Source organism: Mustela erminea, chromosome 5 (genome assembly GCF_009829155.1).
Source record: "Mustela erminea isolate mMusErm1 chromosome 5, mMusErm1.Pri, whole genome shotgun sequence".
In the NCBI taxonomy this organism is placed as follows: Eukaryota; Metazoa; Chordata; class Mammalia; order Carnivora; family Mustelidae; genus Mustela; species Mustela erminea.
The window spans coordinates 147,578,499-147,598,169 of record NC_045618.1 but is presented as its reverse complement, the minus strand read 5'-3'; the positions used below and the strand labels follow the sequence as shown (position 1 = coordinate 147,598,169).

At 41.3% G+C, this 19,671-nt stretch overlaps 1 pseudogene; it reads left to right on the top strand.

Annotated features, from left to right (window-relative positions):
• The first annotated feature begins 3,703 nt into the window (after positions 1-3,703).
• On the top strand, positions 3,704-4,261 carry LOC116591962 (annotated as a pseudogene).
• The last annotated feature ends 15,410 nt before the right edge of the window (positions 4,262-19,671 follow it).

Below are 19,671 nucleotides of genomic sequence, written 5' to 3'. Positions count from 1 at the left end.
TCAACTGGTCCTGGACCCTGAGCCCAATGGGGCTGGAGGCCTGTGACACTTTCCTGATCCCCACCAGGTGCCAGTTGTAGAGTGAGGCTCAATAATGAATGTCTACCATGATGACAGACCCCTAAAATGGGGCTGAAATGGGACTTATAGCATAAAATCTGATTCAGAAGAAAAACAAAATATCAACTACTAATGAGAAAACACTGGCATTTCCTCTTATGTTCCAGCTTTTGTCTCATTTGGACCTGGATTTTCATATAGAATTCAAAAATGACTTCTAGTTTTCTAGCTCTCTTTGCATTTTCTTCTGTTATTATTATAGAAGAGTCCAATGGTAGGGGAATAATCTGTGGGTATAGGCAGGTGTTTGTACTCTATGGTTGGTTTTTCTATCTCTGACCTGAGAGTTTTGATGTCATACTCACAAGAGTAACTCACATTAGGCCTCACTGAGGTGACAAGGAAAAGCCTAAGGGAAGGGGAGGGGAGAGAAGGCTGTGCTTCCCTTACCCCACCCAGAAATCTAGAATGGACTGGATTTTGACATTTACTGCCCCCCAGGTCTTGATTTATCTGCCAAGTTTCTCAAGAGGATGTTTCCCTACCTCAGAAGCACAACAAATGTTCATTTATTCTTTCCTGGGGGAATGAGTTGGGGATTCTGGAACTAAAACACTAACTTGTAGGACACCCCCAAGGTTATCACCAATTCCACAGGAGCCTCAACTCAGACATCTCCACACTGAGCCTTCTTCAGTTCACCATCTACAATTCAATTTTCCTACTTTCTCGTGGGTCCTGGGGATATATCTGTGGGTGGCTTCTTCCCTTGTAAGTTGTGATTCCCTGCACATGCGCATTTGTAAACTCAATTTTGGGGTCACAGTTTTCCCTGCACTATGATCTAAATATATGTGTCTCCTGCAAATTCAAGTGTTGTAATGTAATGTCCAATTAGATGGCAAAGGAGTAAGGGCTTCTGGGAGAGTGTTAGGTTATGAATGGAATCAGAGCTGTTATGGCCCACATTTATCCCACATTTATAAATGGAATATTCATAATGTGAACCTTAAGTTTCACATAATGAAACTTCTATTTACCATATGATGATGAAGTTTAAAGACATGACCTACGATCCAGATGGAGGCACTCGCTACACAATAAATATGCCAATTCCTCGATCTTGCACTTTGAAGGCTCCAGAAATGTGAGAAATTGATTTCTTTGTGTTTGTGTTAATTTTTTCATTTATTTCTTTTCAGTGTAACAGAATTCATTGTTTATGCATCACACCCAGTGCTCCATGCAATACGTGCCCTCCATAATGCCCACCACCTGGTACCCCAACCTCCCACCCCCCACCCCTTCAAAACCCTCAGATTGTTTTTCAGACTCCGATAAATTGATTTCTAAGCTACCTGGTTTATGCAGTTATACCATCCTTAGAAGTGTGGTACTGCTGTAACAAAGACCTAAATCATAGAAGAGGTTTGTATCTGAGGAATGGGTAAGGCTGTTAGCCTTCTGTGATGTGTGAAGAAGAAGCCTACATAGTCAGGAAGTGGTCATAAAGGATGATTTATGGTAGACCCCAGAAGGAAAGAAGAGACCTATAGTGAAAGCCCCAAGATTCCTAGAGAATATCTAAATATTTGTGAACTGTATCTGGTAAGACCTGAACAGTACAGGCCACTCTGATGATGTCACACCCAAGGTGAGGAATGACCCTTTGTGAAATGGAGAGGAGGTGACCTATGCTGTAGTCGGGTAGTGAGCTTGCTTGCATTGAGATCTGAAAGGAAGAACTTGGGAAACGTCCCACTTGATAAGAGGCTGAGGGAATTTCTAAGCAAAGTCTTAAAGCATCAGAAGGCTTCTCTTGAATTCTTATGGTAAAGTTTGGGAAGAACAAATGATATGAAGACATAATCATTAATCAGTATGAAGCAGAACTGAAAATTTTGGAAAATTCCCAGCCTGCTCCTACTGGAAGGAAGGAGAGATCTTGTTCCAGAGAAATCAGGAAGGATGTGGAAATACTTGATGAGGGGGTGGTTATGGGTTGACCATCTCAGCATAACCCAGGAACTGCTCTTCAAGACCCTGAGAGCATAATGAGCCTCTAAAGAGAAGCCTGGACCTACTGTCCACAACATTCTGGAGATCACTGGGACTGACCCCCCTCCCAGCACAGACTGAGTGAGGGGGCCTGGATGTGCTGCATGACTTGACCTTGGACTTCCATCTTTCATAACTCTGATGGAATTCATTATTATAGTTTATACCCTACCCAGGAAGTGGTATTTGTCATAGCCACTTGACCAGATAAAGATATCCTATCACAACATCTCTGGTGGGTATGAGAGGAGCTGGTGACTTTCAGTTGTTCAGTGTATGGGCAAAGACTTCCAGACTTTGACAGATCTGACCAGAAACCAGATTCCTCATGTTACACATGCATAATGGGGATTTGGTTTGTTGTTACATATTTAGTACTTGTTACTTTGCTCCTCCAAATGAAAAGGGTTTTTTTCAATTTAATTTAAATTCACTTAATTAGCATACAGTGTATCATTAGTTTTGGAGAAAAGTTCAGTTATGCATTGGTTGAATATAACACCTAAAGCTCATTACATCACAAATCATGCTTCATGTCCATCACCCTCTTACCCCACACACCAGCCCCTCCCCTCTAGCTATCCTCAGTTTGTTTCCTAGACTTAAGGGTCTCTCATGGTTTGTCTCACTTTCTGATTTCATCTTATTTTATTTTCCCTCCCTTCCCCTATGATCCTGTATTGTTTCTTAAATTCCACATATGAGTGAAATTATATGATAATTGTCTCCCCCTGGTCGGCTTATTTCAATCTAGTATAATACCTTCTAGTTCCATCCACATCTCTGCATTTTTTATGAAGTAAATTCCATTGTGTATATATACCACATCTTCTTTATCCATGAAAATTTTGATACAAGGTATCATGGAGCCTTGTCAGCCTTGTTCATGGCTTCCAAGGAAATGTTTTAATCATTCACTGTTAAATGAGACATTGCTTATTAATTAAAGAATTTTTAGTTTGATGATCATGACTTTATCTTAAATAGGGGGATGATTTCTTGAGGTTTGCATTTGAACACATTACCTGATTAGAAGAGACTCTGTAGGAATATGTAATTTTTACACACATGGTTATGTTAGGTTTACTAACATTTCATTATAATATGTGCATTTGAGTCTATTAGACACATCATCCCGGTGACCTGACTCAGGTTCAGGTGTTTCTCTACCCAGACCCCACTTCTCCACCTGAGAAAGGAGGTGAACAGGGCATCAAAGACACTGGTCCACAGGGACTGACACACCAGGCTTGCCCTTCCTGGTCCCCTGTTCCAAGATCAGTACTCGCTTATTCTCCTAAGGAAACTGCCTTACCCAGTGGCCTCCACAGCTCTGTACATGGGCTCATTCTCAGGAGAAAGAGCTCTGGTAACAGAATCAGAGATGTGATAAGGGTGTATATCCTCAGACAGAAGTTCAGATGTAGGACCGCAGCATCCCAGGAATGTGTTTCCCTTCTGATGTGTCTTTGAATGAGCCATTTCCTGATATGAAATATTCTGCTTTGTGAATATGCAAATGAGAGAAGGTATACTAGGTTAAATATACACGTCTGTGCCCTGAGAAAATCACCCAACAGCTGCACAGTATCCTTTATAGAAGCCATGAGAGCACAGCACTTCACCATGGACTGGAGTTGGAGAATCCTCTTCCTGGTGGTGTTGGCTACAGGTAGGGGATTCCCCCATTCCTTTGGCAGAGGAGGGGACCAGGGTCAGTCAGCATGACTTCATCACCTCCTATTCCCTCTCCACAGGTGTCCACTCCCAGGTGCAGCTGGTGCAGTCTGAGGCTGAGGTAAGGAAGCCCGGGGAATCCGTGAAGGTCTCCTGCAAGGCATCTGGGTACATCTTCACCAGCTATGCAATAAACTGGGTGCAACAGGCACCAGGAAAGAGCCTGCAGTACCTGGGATGATCCAACATGAACACTGGGAATCCAACGTATGCCCAGGGCTTCTCTGGTCGATTTGTTTTCTCCATGGACACCTCTGTCAGCACAGCCTACCTACAGATGAACAGCCTGAACTCTGAGGACACGGCCGTGTATTACTGTGCAAGAGACACGATGTGAGAACCCACATCCTGCTCATGTCAGAAATGCTGTGGAAGGCTCATCTGTGCTGGGCTGAGGAGGTGACAGGGACAAGAAAGCTAAAGACACTCTATGACAGTTTTCCAAACTGCACAACCTTGGCTGCACAACCTTGCATTCCCACCAAGAGTGTAAGAGGGTTCCCCTTTCTCCACATCTTCTCCAACACATATTGTTTATTGTCTTGTTAATTTTGGCCATTCTACCTAGTGTAAGGTGGTATCTCAATGTGGATTTTTGGACATTCTACCTGGTGTAAGGTGGTATCTCAATGTGGTTTTGATTTGAACCTCCCTGATAGCCAGTGATGATGAACATTTTTTCATGTGTCTTAGCCATTTGTATATCTTCTTTAGAGAAGTGTCTGTTCATACTTTCATTTTTTTGTCTGAAAATTAAATAAGATGAGGGGAAAATTAAGCCATATAAATTGAGGATTTGTCATAATGAATGCTTCTTAAATCGAATATAGGTCACAAATAAATAAAATATATATAAATGAAAATGTAAAAATAGAAAAAATAAGTATGTGTATTTATAAAACTTAAACCTAAAAAATATAGGGTTCTGAAAAACAGTCTGAGGGGTTTGAAGTGGCAGGGGGGGTGGGAGGTCAGGGTACCAGGTGGTGGGTATTATAGAGGGCATGGATTCAATGGAGCACTGGGTGTGATGAAAAAATAATGAATACTGTTTTTCTGAAAATAAATTAAAAATAAATAAATAAATAAATAAATAAAATAGAAATGCTAAAAAAATAAATAAATATAGGGAGGAAGTAATATAAAAATAAAGAAAGATGAATCAGAAAATTATTGAAAATAAAAATTAAAAAACTTAAGAATAAAAAGAAAGAAAGCTAAGCCTACTTCCCCAGAAACTGAAAGTGGGTCGCACTCTATGATCATTAAACTTGCTGAGATGGAATTGTTCTGTGGCCCAGGTGCCTGTTGTGGTTATTCTCAGGGATTTTGCCCTCATGGAAATGCACATCTTGGGATCAGAGGACAGGGCTTAGTGTAAGCAGTTGTGCCCTCCACTAGGTGCCACTGATTTGCTTCCTGATGGCACTGATGGGTAGGTTGAATATGGCATCTTCTCTCTAGGCAGAGGTTGAAATTTCACATACACCCCACTCTTCAGTGAGCCCTCACAGAGGAGCAATTAACCCCTTTCTCTCCAATGTTTCCATCTGAAACCGATGTTCACCCTACCTGTGTCTGAGCTGTTGCATCTCAGGCAAATGATAGAGTTTCAAAACTTCAGAATTCAGAACTCCCATGATGTGGACCCATGCTATTCCTCCAGGGGAGAGTATCATACCTTATTCCATTTGCCCAGAGGTGTCAGGAAAGAGATCACATGACCATATTGTGGTTCACTGTTTATGGCAAATCAGACCAGAAAGCCTGCACTTAGACTCACTGTTCAACCAGTTTCCAGGCTCTTTGCCTAGCATCTGTGCATCACGATGTTGCCACACATCCTTCTTGTGACTCAGCAGACCTCAGACTCTGGAATTCCACCCCACTTTGCCACATCAGCATCTTTATGCCAGCCACATCCCCACAGTAGCACACTTCTAAAAGTTCAGATTTTGTGTTCTGCTGCTACAATACATTGTGGAAGCTTCCAGAAGCAGGCTCCATCCCTGATGTCACCCCCACAGCTCAATCTGTCCCAAGATAACTCTATGTACCTCCTACATTCCAAAAGGAGGTCGATTTTCTATTTGAAGACCTGCAGGTTTTGTTCTCTCAGACCTCTGATTGACTTCTCAGCTACTCTGAATGACTTGAAGACTACCTACCTGTGTTCCAGGAATCCAAGCCTAGAGACCCCTTCTCCTCTGCCATCCTAAATCCTGCATCCCACGTTTTCTTGTAGCAAAGAAGGTGTGATAAATTCCTTCCTCTGTATATGCTGAAGCTCAAACTTGAAATCTGGTGTTTTATTTGAGAATATCCTAAATTATTTCTTTCTCTGCTCTGATCCAGTTGTCTTATGGTTCAGTTGCTCTTTCAATGTGCAATGTCCAACAGAAGAAAAATTCAGAGGCTGGGCCTACTGCATCAGAGCTATTGGATATGGACACAGACAGTATGTCAGAAAGGGAACACAGGATAACAGTTATCCAGGCAATAGCTAGGTTGGAGAAAGCCATGGATGACAAAATGGAATTGATTAGGGAAGAAGTGAAAGCCACCAGAGTTGATGTTAACAAAATTCTCAATGAGTTCCAATCTAATCTAAATTCTCTAAAAACTAGGGTAACTGAGGCAGAAGATAGAAGTAGTGATCTGGAGGAAAAACAGATAGAGATAAAAAATCAGGAGGAAGCCTGGAACAAACAGCTTAGAAGCCACGAAAACAGAATTAAGAAAATAATTGATGATTGACTATCTCTGCTAGAGTTATTTCACTCAGCATAATCTCTTCCAATCCCGTCCATGTTGCTCCAAAGTTGGGTATTCATCCTTTCTGATGGAGGCATAATACTCCATAGTGTATATGGACCACATCTTCCTTAACCATTCATCAGTAGAAGGGCATCTTAGTTCTTTCCACAGTTTGGTGACCGTGGCCATTGCTGCTATAAACATTGGGGTACATATGGCCCTTCTTTTCACTACATCTGTATCTTTGGGGTAAATACCCAGTAGTACAATTGGAGGGTCATAGTGAGGCTCTATTTTTAATTTCTTGAGGAATCTCCACACTGTTCTCCAAAGAGGCTGCACCAACTTGCATTCCCACCAACAGTGGAAAAGGGTTCCCCTTTCTCCACATCCCCTCCAACACATGTTATTTCCTGTCTTGCTAATTTTGGTCATTCCAACTGGTGTAAGGTGATATCTCAATGTGTTTTTTTTTAATTTATTTTTATTTTCAGAATAACAGTATTCATTATTTTTGTACCATGCTCAGTGCTCCATGCAATCCGTGCCCTCTCTAATACCCACCACCTGATACCCCAACCTCCCACCCCCTACCAATTCAAACCCCTCAGATTGTTTTTCAGAGTCCATAGTCTCTCATGGTTCACCTCCCCTTCCACTTTACCCCAAATCCCTTCTCCTCTCTAACACCCCTTGTCCTCCATGTTATTTGTTATGCTTCACAAATAAGTGAAACCATATGATAATTGACTCTCTCTGCTTGACTTATTTCACTCAGCATAATCTCTTCCAGTCCCGTCCATGTTGCTACAAAAGTTGGGTATTCATCCTTTCTGATGGAGGCATAATACTCCATAGTGTATATGGATCACATCTTCCTTATCCATCCATCCGTTGATGGGCATCTTGGTTCTTTCCACAGTTTGGCGACTGTGGCCATTGCTGCTATAAACATTGGGGTACAGATGGCCCTTATTTTCACGACATCTGTATCTTTGTGGCAAATACCCAGGAGTGCAATGGCAAGGTCATGGGGAAGTTCTATTTTTAATTCCTTGAGGAATCTTCACACTGTTCTCCAAAAAGGCTGCACCAACTTGCATTCCCACCAACAGTGGAAAAGGGTTCCCCTTTATCCACATCCTCTCCAACACATGCTGTTTCCTGTCTTGCTAATTTTGGCCATTCTAACTGGTGTAAGGTGATATCTCAATGTGGTTTTAATCTAAATCTCCCTGATGGCTAGTCATAATGAACATTTTTTTATGTGAATCCTAGAGGAGAACATAGTCAGTAATCTCTTCGATATCAGCCACTGCAACTTTTTTCAAGATATTTCTCCAAAGGCAAAGGAAACAAAAGCAGAAAGAAATTTTTGGGACTTCATCAAAATCAAAAGCTTCTGCACAGCAAAGGAAACAGTCAAAAAAACAAAGAGGCAACCCACGGAATGGGAGAAGATATTTGCCAATGACAGTACAGACAAAAGGTTGATATCCAGGTTCTATAATGAACTCCTCAAACTCAACACACACGAAACAAGCAAACATATCAAAAAATGGGCAGAAGATATGAACAGACACTTCTCCAATCAAGACACACAAATGGCCTCTTTGCTTTTTTGACTGTTTCCTTTGCTGTGCAGAAGCTTTTGATTTTGATGAAGCCCCAAAAGTTTATCTTCGCTTTTGTTTCCTTTGCCTTTGGAGACATATCTTGATAGAAGTTGCTGTGGCTGATATCGAAGAGATTACTGCCTATGTTCTCCTCTAGGATTCTGATGGATTCCATATCGCATTGAGGTATTTTATCTATTATGAGTTTATCTTTGTGTATGGTGTAAGAGAATGGTCGAGTTTCATTCTTCTACATATAGCTGCCCAGTTTTCCCAGCACCATTTATTGAAGAGACTGTCTTTTATCCACTGTATATTTTTCCTGTTTTGTCGAAGATTAATTGACCATAGAGTTGATGGTCCATATCTGGGCTCTCTACCCTGTTCCAATGGTCCATGTGTCTGTTTTTATGCCAGTACCATGCTGTCTTGGTGACCACAACTTTGTAGTAAAGCTTGAAATCAGGTAACGTGATGCCCCCAGTTTTATTTTTGTTTTCCAACATTTCCTTAATGATTAGGGGTCTCCTCTGATTCCATACAAATTTTAAGATTATTTGCTCCAGCTCTTTGAGGAATAACAGTGGAATTTTGATTGGAATGGCATTAAAAGTATAGGAAAATCTTAAATGAGTATGTGACCACCAAGTTGACACTGCAGAAAGTATTAAGGGGTATTCTATAAAAGAGGAAAAATTCAAGGAATATTATTGAACAGAAATATATGGAGACAATGTACAGAAACAAAGACTTCAAAGATAACATGATATCAGTAAAAATGTATCTCTCAATTATCACTCTCAATGTGAATGGCTTAAATGTACCCATAAAACAGCACAGGGTTGAAGATTGGATAAAACGGCAGGACACATCCATATGTTGTCTACAAGAGACCCATTTTGAACCTAAGGAGAGACTGAAAGTAAAGGGATGGAGAAGCATCTTTCATGCCAATTGGCCTCAAAAGAACTGAGGTAACAATTCCCATATGAGATAAATAGATTTTAAACTAAAGACTGTAGTCAGAGATACAGAAGGACACTACATGATTCTTAAAGGGTCTATTCACCAAGAAGATCTAACAATTTTAAATATTTATGTCCCAATATTGGGAATAGCCGACAAGATAAGAGAACTGTTAATGAAGAGAAAGAGTCATATTGATATGAATACATTAATAGTAAGGCATCTTAAAACTCTCAGTAATAGATTGTCAAAGCAGAAAAGCAATAAAGAAATAAGAGCATTGAATGACACATTGGACAAGACAGACCTCATAGATATATTCAGATCATTCTTCCCTAAAACAACAGAATACTCATTCTTCTCGAGTGCACATGGAACCTTCTCCAGAATAGACCACATATTGGGTCACAAATAATGACTCAACTGATAACAATAGATTGAGAAAAATTCCGTGTATATTCTCAGATCACAATGCTTTGAAACTTGAGCTCAACTACAAGAGAAAGTTTGGAAGGAACTCAACACCTGGAAGCTAAAGACCACCTTGCTTAAGAGTGCTTGGATCAACCAAGGAATCAAAGAACTTAAACAATTCATGGAAACCGATGAGAATGCAGACATATTGGTACAAAACCTATGGGATACAGCAAAGGTGTTCCTAAAGAGGAAAGACATAGCCATGCAAGCCTCCCTTAATAAATTTGAAAAATCCAGAATACACCAGCTGTCATTGTTCCTTAAAGAACTGGACAATAAACCACAAATTAAACCAACTCCACACACAAGAAGGGAAATAGTCAAGTTTAGGGCAGAGATCAATGAAATAGAAACTAAAGATACAGTAGAATGTATCAATGAAACTAGAAGTTGGTTTTTTGAAAGAATCAATAAGATCGATAAACCATTGGCCAAACTAATCCAAAAGAAAAGAGAGAAGACCCATATTAATAAAATTATGAATAAAAAGGGTTAGACCACAACTAACACCAAGGAAATAGAAACAATCATCAGAAATTTTTATCAACAGGTATACACCAATAAGTTTAGCAACCTAGTTGAAATAGATGCATTCCTGGACAACTATAAACCAATATTGAACCAGGAAGAAATCAACAACCTGAATAGACTGATATCTAGTAATGAGATTGAAGCAGTGATCAAAAACCTCCCAAAAAAACAAGAGCCCAGGACCTGATGGATTTCTTTGGGGATTCTACCAAATTTTCAAAGGAGAAATAATGCCTATTCTTATGAAGCTGCTTCAAAATATTGAAGCAGAAGGAAAACTACCAGACACTTTATGAATCCAGCATTACCCTGATCTGCAAACCAGGCAAAGACCCCACCAAAAAGGAGAATTTCAGACCAATATCACTGATGAATATAGATGCAGATTCTCAACAATATCCTAGCATATAGGATCTAACGGCACATTAAAAAGATTATCCACAATGACCAGGTGCGATTCATCACTGGGCTACAAGGATGGTTCAACATTCACAAATCAATCAATGTGAGAGAACAAATCAATAAGAGAAGACAGAAGAACCACATGGTCCTCTCAAGTGATGCAGAAAAAGCATTTGACAAAATCCAGCATCCGTTCCTGATTAAAACACTTCAAAATATAGGGATAGAGGGAACATTCTTCAACTCCATAAAATCTATCCATGAAAAACCCACAGCAAATATCTTCAATGGGAAAAAGCTTGAAGCCTCCCTAATGAGATCAGGAACACGACAAGGAAGCCCACTCTCACCATTCTTGTTCAACACAGTATTAGAAGTCCTAGCAACAGCAATCAGACAACAAAGTGAAATGAAAGGTTTCCAAATTGGCAATAAAGAAGTCAAACTCTCTCTCTTTGCAGATGACATGATTCTTTATATGGAAAACCCAAAAGACTCCACCCCCAAAGTGCTATAACTCATACAGCAATTCAGGAATGTGGCAGGATACAAAAGCAATGTACATATATCAGTGGCTTTCTTATACACTAACAATGAAATTACAGAAAGGGAAATTAGAGAATCGATTCCATTTACTACAGCACCAAGAACCTTAAGATACCTTGGAATAAACCTAACCAAAGAGGCAAAGGATCTGAAACTACAGAACACTCATGAAAGAAATTGAAGAAGACACAAAAAGATGGGAGACCATTCCATGCTCTTGGATTGGAAGAATAAACATTGTTAAAATGTCTATACTGCCTAGAGCCATCTATAATTTAAATGCCATTCTGATCAAAATTCTACTGGTATTCTTCAAAGAGCTGGAGCAAATAATCCTAAAATTTGTATGGAATCAGAAGATACCCCAAATCGCTAAGGAAATGTTGAAAAACAAATATAAAACTGGGGGCATCACGTTACCTGATTTCAAGCATTAGCATGAATCTGTGATCACCAAGACAGCATGGTACTGGCATAAAAAGAGACACATAGACCAGTGGAACAGAGTAGAGAGCCCAGATATGGACCCTCAACACTATGCTCAAATAATCTTCGACAAAACAGGAAAAAATAGAGAGTGGAAAAAAGGCAGTCTCTTCAATAAATGGTGCTGGGAAAACTGGACAGCTATATGTAGAAGAATGAATCGCGACCATTCTCTTACACCGTACACAAAGATAAACTCAAAATGGATAAAAGACCTCAGCGTGAGACAGGAATCCATCAGAATCCTAGAGGAGAACATAGGCAGTAATCTCTTCGATATCAGCCACAGCAACTTCTTTCAATATATGTCTCCAAAGGCAAAGGAAACAAAAGCGAAATAAACTTTTGGGGCTTCATCAAAATCAAAAGCTTCTGCACAGCCAAGGAAACAGTCAAGAAAACAAAGAGGCAACCCATGGAAAGGGAGAAGATATTTGCAAATGACAGTACAGACAAAAGGTTGATATCCAAGATCTATAATGAACTCCTCAAACTCAACACACATGGAACAGGCAAACATATCAAAAAATTGGCAGAAGATATGAACAGACACTTCTCCAATAAAGACATACAAATGGCTATCAGACACTTGAAAAAATGTTCATTATCACTAGCCATCAGGGGGATTCAAATTAAAACCACATTGAGATATCACCTTACATCAGTTAGAATGGCAACAATTAACAAAACAGGAAGCAACATGTGTTGGAGAGGATGTGGAGAAAGGGGAATCCTCTTCCACTGTTGGTGGGAATGCAAGTTGGTGCAGCCTCTTTGGAGAACAGTGTGGAGATTCCTCAAGAAATTAAAAATAGAACTTCCCTATGACCCTGCAATTGCACTCTTGGGTATTTACCCCAAAGATACAGATGTCGTGAAAAGAAGAACCATCTGTACCCGAGTTCATAGCAGCAATGGCCATGGTCGCCAAACTATGGAAAGAGTCAAGATGCCCTTCAACGGACAAATGGATAAGGAAGATGTGGTCCATATTCACTATGGAGTATCATGCCTCCATCAGAAAGGACAAATACCCAACTTTTGTAGCAACATAGATGGGACTGGAAGAGATGATGCTGAGTGAAATAAGTCAAGCAGAGAGAGTCAATTATCATATGGTTTCACTTATTTGTGGAGCATAACAAATAGCATGGAGGACATGGGGAGATAGGAGAAGGGAGTTGAGGTAAATTGGAAGAGGAGGTGAACCATGAGAGACTATGGACTCTGAAAAACAATCTGAGGGTTTTGAAGGGACAGGGGGTGGGAGGTCATGGTACCAAGTGGTGGGTATTATAAGGGCATGGATTGCATGGAGCCTGGGTGGGGTGCAAAAATAATGAATATTGTTATGCTGAAAATAAAAAATGAATTAAAAAAAATAAATAAAAGTTGGAGAACAACTGTATTAACAAGAAAAAAGTCTGTGTCACTTGTACTTGCTTGTTCCTGTCCCCCTAAATATCAATGATTTTCAAACATCTCCATGCACATCATCTGACTATTTTCAGGATTCCCAGGTACAATCACTATGCATCAAGGAAGCACCCAGCTAAACATTCAAGCTTGCTAGTAACAGCCTAAAGTGCATGCAGGACATGAGGCTACAGAGGCATCAACAATCCAAAGAAGGGAAGTAAGAGCCCTGTGTGTCATTGCCTAGAATCATTCTCACAGCATCAATATTATTGACACACTGGCAAAGCAGAGAGAAACCCACCAGGACATGGTGTGGATGTGGAGTCTAAAGACCACAAAGAGACACACACAGACGACACAGGCACGAGAACATAAAACCTTCACCACCTTCACCATTATGTCTTCTGAAAACACAGAAGGTCTATCAGCAAGCCATAAATTCTTCATGAGTCAGGGAAGGACACTGTTTCACTGTGTGTGATGTGGGTCAGTGGCAGGGATGGGGTCATGCTCATTGGAGGCCCTTCTGTAGAGCCAATCTCCCACCTTCATCAAAGGAGGGAGAACTCAGGGGTTTTTGTTGGATTTCCCATATGTGAGGTGGGAGGAGAAGAGTGAGGAATGAAGGTCAAGGAACTTGCAAGCAATAATCCAAGGATACTTCGTGATGACTGACTCCACTAAAAGAGGATGAAAACTAGGAGAATAAACTAGAGAGATTGCTGTTCTAAGTAGACAATGGGCCAAATCCTTGGAAAATGAGAAGAATTTCATAGGGAAGCAGCCCAAGTTATACAATCAAAGTAGAAGTGGACAGAGGTCTTATCCAGTGTCCCAGGTGGAAGCTGTCCACTCCATAAGGTCACCATATGGTTCTGAAGATTATGTGTTCACTATGTGCATGTAAACACCAGATTCTGCTGGATCCATGAGAATCTTTAAGTAGACCTACAGGATGGAAGGGACCTTCCACATGCAGGAAATAGCTAATTGATCCTTCAATTGCTGACATCAGCTCATTGTGTTTGACCTTACTATCTCTAGGTAGAAACCTAGATGCCAATATGATGGGGAAACTAGGTGAGACCTTAGATCAGGAGGGTGCAGACTCATTATGAGATTGATGTCCTTATACACCGGTACTGGGAATCCTCCCTGCATTCTGAACCCATGTGAGGTGACCCTGAAAGGACAGCTTAGGATGTGGGTGCTCTCCAGACACCAAATCTGTCTGTCCCTGACGTGAGACTTCCCAGAATCCAGAACTGTAGAAAATCAGTCTCTGTTGTTTAAAACCAACCAGTTCATGTACATTGTTATAGCAGCTGGAACAAAGACAAAAATGACACGTAAACCTAAGCACGGATGCTCTAGAGTCTCTCTGCTGTGTTTGTTCTGAAAAGTACATGATAAGGTCCTCCAATAGGGACAAGGGTAGATTTCTCACATATTCCCTCCTGAATGTAGAACTAACCAGTTGACTATCCTAGGACTCTGTGAAAAAGACACAGTGCACACACGGAAGAAGAACCTTTACACAGGGGAATCACAGTTTTGAAGAGAGTGTGAAACTTCATTGAAGGATGTGATTTTTCCACACTTTCCAGAAGATGTGGACATGATAAGTCTATGGGATTTGAGTCTGAGCATCTCCTTACAGAGTGGTGTTGTACTGTGATTCTCCCTCAGACTGAGAGGGTAGATTCCACTGGCCATGTTCGTTACTGGAAACCATCAACTACCTGTTGAAATTTACTCGTTTTATTAGTGTGGAATCCTTTTTTTAATGGGTTCCTGCACTAACCATGGAATATGTCCTAGGCTCAAACCAGACATTGTGGCAATGTGCACAAAAATCACAGACTCCCATTAGCCACACATACGTGTTGTTTGGTTCCTGGGGATGAGCACCCCTAGAAAACCACCCACACCGACATAAACATAAGCATGCCTGTTACATTTCCTTCTCTGTGAGCCGTGATGTCAGCTGCTCTCCATGCAGGTTCACACACACCCTGGAGTCAGAGTGGACACTCACCTCTGTCTGTGCAGATTAAGGTCCCAGAGAACACCTAGAGAGTATGAGACTCCCCTGTGGACCTGGAGGTCAAGATGGTCTCCTCCCCTCTGTAGTCCCACAGCAGGTAAGCCCAGTCTTCCAGGACCTAGCACAGCGTCTAGATGTGTCATCATAATTGGAAATTCCAACATTTCACGGTCTCCAATCCACTCATCATGTGGTAGTTTATTATTAAATATACACTAACAACCTACAGGGAGCCAGGAGACAAGATGCTGTAACCATGTTTCTGTTCATGAAGACACAGTGATAAGGGCTTTCACAGAGGAGTGGTTTAAATCACTCAGTGCAGTCATGAGTACACAGGTTAAAGGGTGTGACCCACCCCAGTTACAGAGGTGTGAAGTGTCATTGCAGAACCAGAGAAGGTGTTAATGTGTAAATGTGGCACTCAGAGACAAGGGTTCACCCAGAAAACTACAGGGAGGTGACACTGATTGCAGCAATGACAAATGTAACAGCCCTGCCATCCTACTAGCTACTCTACACATGAACGCACCTGGTGGTGAAGCTGCTTCAGAGGGGTGAAGTCCATTCATGATACGTGAGTCAGTGGAGCAGTGGAGCAGCTCTGACTTACCAGATGCAATGGAATAACCAGCATTGACAAATTTCAACAGGATTTGTACACGTAGCTGCTCTCCCCAAACTTGTACATGCAGGACTTGAACCATGAAAGGATGGAGGAAGGAGTAGTACAAAGAGGCTCCCCAGCAGTGTGGAGCTCCCAGTTTGTGCTGGGGTTTCATAAATGCTGAAGTTACATAGGGCACTTGGTATTAGATTGTTATTATGTTTTATGGTTTTGTTTCCACCTGTAGATGATCATGTCCTCTCTTTGAAAGGCCTTTGCTGTATTGGGTGTGACTCTCTTCCTGGCTCCATTGCCAAGCTGGCGTTGTCAGGGTAGTAGCGGTGAAATGTGTCTCTGCTGTGGCCAAGCGAGAGTCCAGATCCCTCCAGAAATCCCGTTTCTGTTCCCTGACTGGCACTGTGATCCCTTTGAGCTCTCCCATATAGAATCTACTTCTGCTCTTTCCAGGTGACAATCGTTAATGTGGGGGAAGGGGTGGGACCACAAGGATGCTCTGACTTGATGACCCCACCTTAGCTTCCGGTGTTCACTAGGAATCCAGGTCTGGGAAAGGCTTGAACATGCCCTGCTCCTCTGCTAGAGATCCAAGTCCGTGTATTCCTGCCTGTCTCCGGGTACACAGTCATTTCTGTTCTTCCCCTTGGTTCCCTCCCACAGCTCCACGTGTCCCTGGGTGCCCTCAGCTTTGTTTTCCTACCCTCCCCTGAAGACTAGGGCTTTCATTGCAGGTAAAAAACATGTTTGGTCCTCAACTGAGAACCAGTGGTGACATCCGTTCCTCTCCAGGACCCTACAAGGTTCCACCTGTGACCCCAGTATGCCGCTTCTGAGGGTTTTCCTCTACAGATAAAGTCTTTATTTCTGTGGTGGACACAGGGGTCATGGGTCTCCATGCATTCCTGCTCTGAGTCATCTTCCTCCAATTCTGCCACAACCACTGGGAGCTGTTTCAGGATTTGTCCCCATCTCACACAAAAAAGCATACATGAGGACAGGATTGGTTTAGTGATGTGGTCCTTGAGAACTTCACAATATATCTCACTATAGCACACTCAATGTCAAGAAACCCATTACATAGTCTAGCTAAATCTTGTGACAGTTTATTTGCCATCAGCAGTCTGTGTCCACAATACGCTAAGATGGTGGTTCACGATCCCCCCTAAGCACTTGTCTCTCCCCAGAGTTTAAGTTCATTAGTTGTCTCATGACCACAATTATTGGATAGACTTATTTAAATTTGGTGATCTACAGTTGTCCTATTTATTTTCTTAGCTCTTGCAGCTCCAATCTGAGGCATGACTTTATCATAATACAAAAACCTATACACTATGGAGTATTATGCCTCCATCAGAAAGGACGAATACCCAACTTTTGTAGCAACATGGACGGGATGGAAGAGATTATGCTGAGAGAAATAAGCCAAGCAGAGAGAGTCAATTATCATATGGTTTCACTTATTTGTGGAGCATAACAAATAGCATGGAGGACAAGGGGAGTTAGAGAGAAGGGGGTTGGGGTAAATTGGAAGAGGAGGTGAATCACGAGAGACTATGGACTCTGAAAAACAATCTGAGGGGTTTGAAGTGGCGGGGGGTGGGAGGTTGGGGTACCGGGTGGTGGGTATTATAGAGGGCACGGATTGCATGGAGCACTGGGTGTGGTGAAAAAATAATGATACTGTTATGCTGAAAATAAATGAAAAAAAAAAAAAAAACCTGGGAACGATCCCAAGCCCAATAATCAGCTTAAAAATGGACACACTGTGCTCTATGTTATCTTTGAAATGTTGCCCATCATTAAAAGGATAGTTTATTGCAGCTTCCTGATGGTGCATAGGAGAAGAATGAGCCACAAGCAAGTCAGCTGCAAGAGAATGGTACCACCAGGCAACAGTCGAAATGACTGTCACCCTGAGCAACTCCTCAGTCTCATATTTATTAGAAAGTAGGTAACAACCAACAAAGAAGATGGAGTCGGTTACACATTGACCATAAGTCTTGTAGATAAGTCAGAAAAAAGGAGAAATATGTCTGGTCAAATAATGCATGACCTTTAGTGACCAAGTACAAAGAAAAGGATTGTTTGATTAACTGCAATTACTCTCTGTAGTAGGGGACATAATGGAAAAATGTAGCAGGCAAAGAGAAAAGGAGGGATTAGGTTCATCTGTGAGGCAGAAAGAAAAGAGAGAGGAATGAACGTCAAGGACCTAGAAGGCACTAATTCCACTAAACATGTGTGAAACTGAAAGAAGAAAAGAGGAAACTAACCATTCTAAGTAGAAAATAGTATGAATCCTTGGAAAATTAGAACAATCCATAGAAGCACCACAGTAAAAAGATAATGATAGAAGTAGACTTTTTTCTACCCAGTGTCTGCAGGGGGAGGTGTCCACTCCCCAAGGTCACCAGGTGGTTCTGAAGGTCTTGTGTTCCCTGTGTGCACACAGAGACCAGAAGCTTCTACTATATCCATGAGAATCCTCAGGTTGAGATGCTGGATTGGAGGGGCCTTCCGCGTGCAGGGAATAACTAACTGATCCTTTAGTTGTTGCTGTCAGCTCAATGTGTGTGACCTCTACCATCACAGGGAATCCTAACGACAATGTAATGGGATAAGGAGGAGGAGGAGGAGGGCTCTCAGGGAAGCACTTAGGTCAGGAGACAGCAATCTCATGATGGTATTAGGGCCTTTACACACCAGGACTGGGAAAGATCCTTGCCTCCTGGCCCCACGTGAGGTGACAGGAAAGGACACTCTAAGATGTGTAGGCTCTCCAGTCTCCAGATATGTCTACACTTTGACATGCAACTTCCAAGACTACAGAAGAGAATGTGGGAAGTAAGTGTGTGTTGTTTAAAGTCACTCAGTCTTTGTACCTTGTTACAGCAGCTGGAACAGATGAAGACATTAGTGACACAGGAACCCAAGCACTGATGCTCTGTAGTTTCTCTGCTGCTTTTGTTGTGAAAAGTACCTGATAAGTTCCTTCAGTGAGATTCAGAGTGGGCTTGTCACATGTTCCCTCCCACAGACAGGACTAACCAGTTGACTATCCCAGGGCTCTGTGAAAGGATGCAGTGGACACGCACAAGGAGGACCTTGGTACAAGGGAGTCAGGGTTTCCTAGAATTTCTGGAACTTTCACTTAAGGGTGACGATTTTTCAAACTTTCCAGAAGATGTGGATGTGATGACTCTGTGGGATTTGATTCTGATCATCACATAACAGAGTTGTGCTGTACTGAAAGCCTTAAAGGTTACGCTTTTTTGTTCCCTAGTTCCTTTCAGGATTCTTTCCTTCTCTGTGTTGTATTTTATGAGTTTGACTATGATATGCTTTAGAGATCACCAGCATTTGTTGAATTTATGAAGAGTTCCCTGTAATCCTGGATTTTGATGTCTGTGTCCTTCGGCATATTACAGAACTTTTCAGCTACTATCTTACAGAATAAACCTAATCCCCCTCTTTTTCTCTGTTCATCACCAGAGACTCTTATGATACAAATATTATTATGTTTTAATAAGACCCTGAGTTCCCTAAGTCTACCTTTGCAGTCCATTATCTTGGATTCCATCATCTTCTCAGTCATTATTTTCTTTAATTTTATCTTGAATACCGCCGATTGGCTCCTCTCCATCCATCCTTATTTTTATTGTCACCACTTGGGATTGTGTCTTTGTCTTCTTTGTTTATTTTGGGCCTGATTGTATTTTAGTTCATATATCAATGCAGTAAGAAAGTCTTAGTGTCTTCTGTCCTTTTTCAATCCAGCTAGTATACTTAAAATCATTGCTTTAAATTCAGGTCAGACATCATATTTATATTTGTATTGATTAAAAACCTGGGAATAAAATCTAAATCTTATTCATTCTTCTAGGGTGAATTTTTCCATCCTTTCATTTCTTTTCAATATTTTCTTTTTTTCAAATTTTATTTTA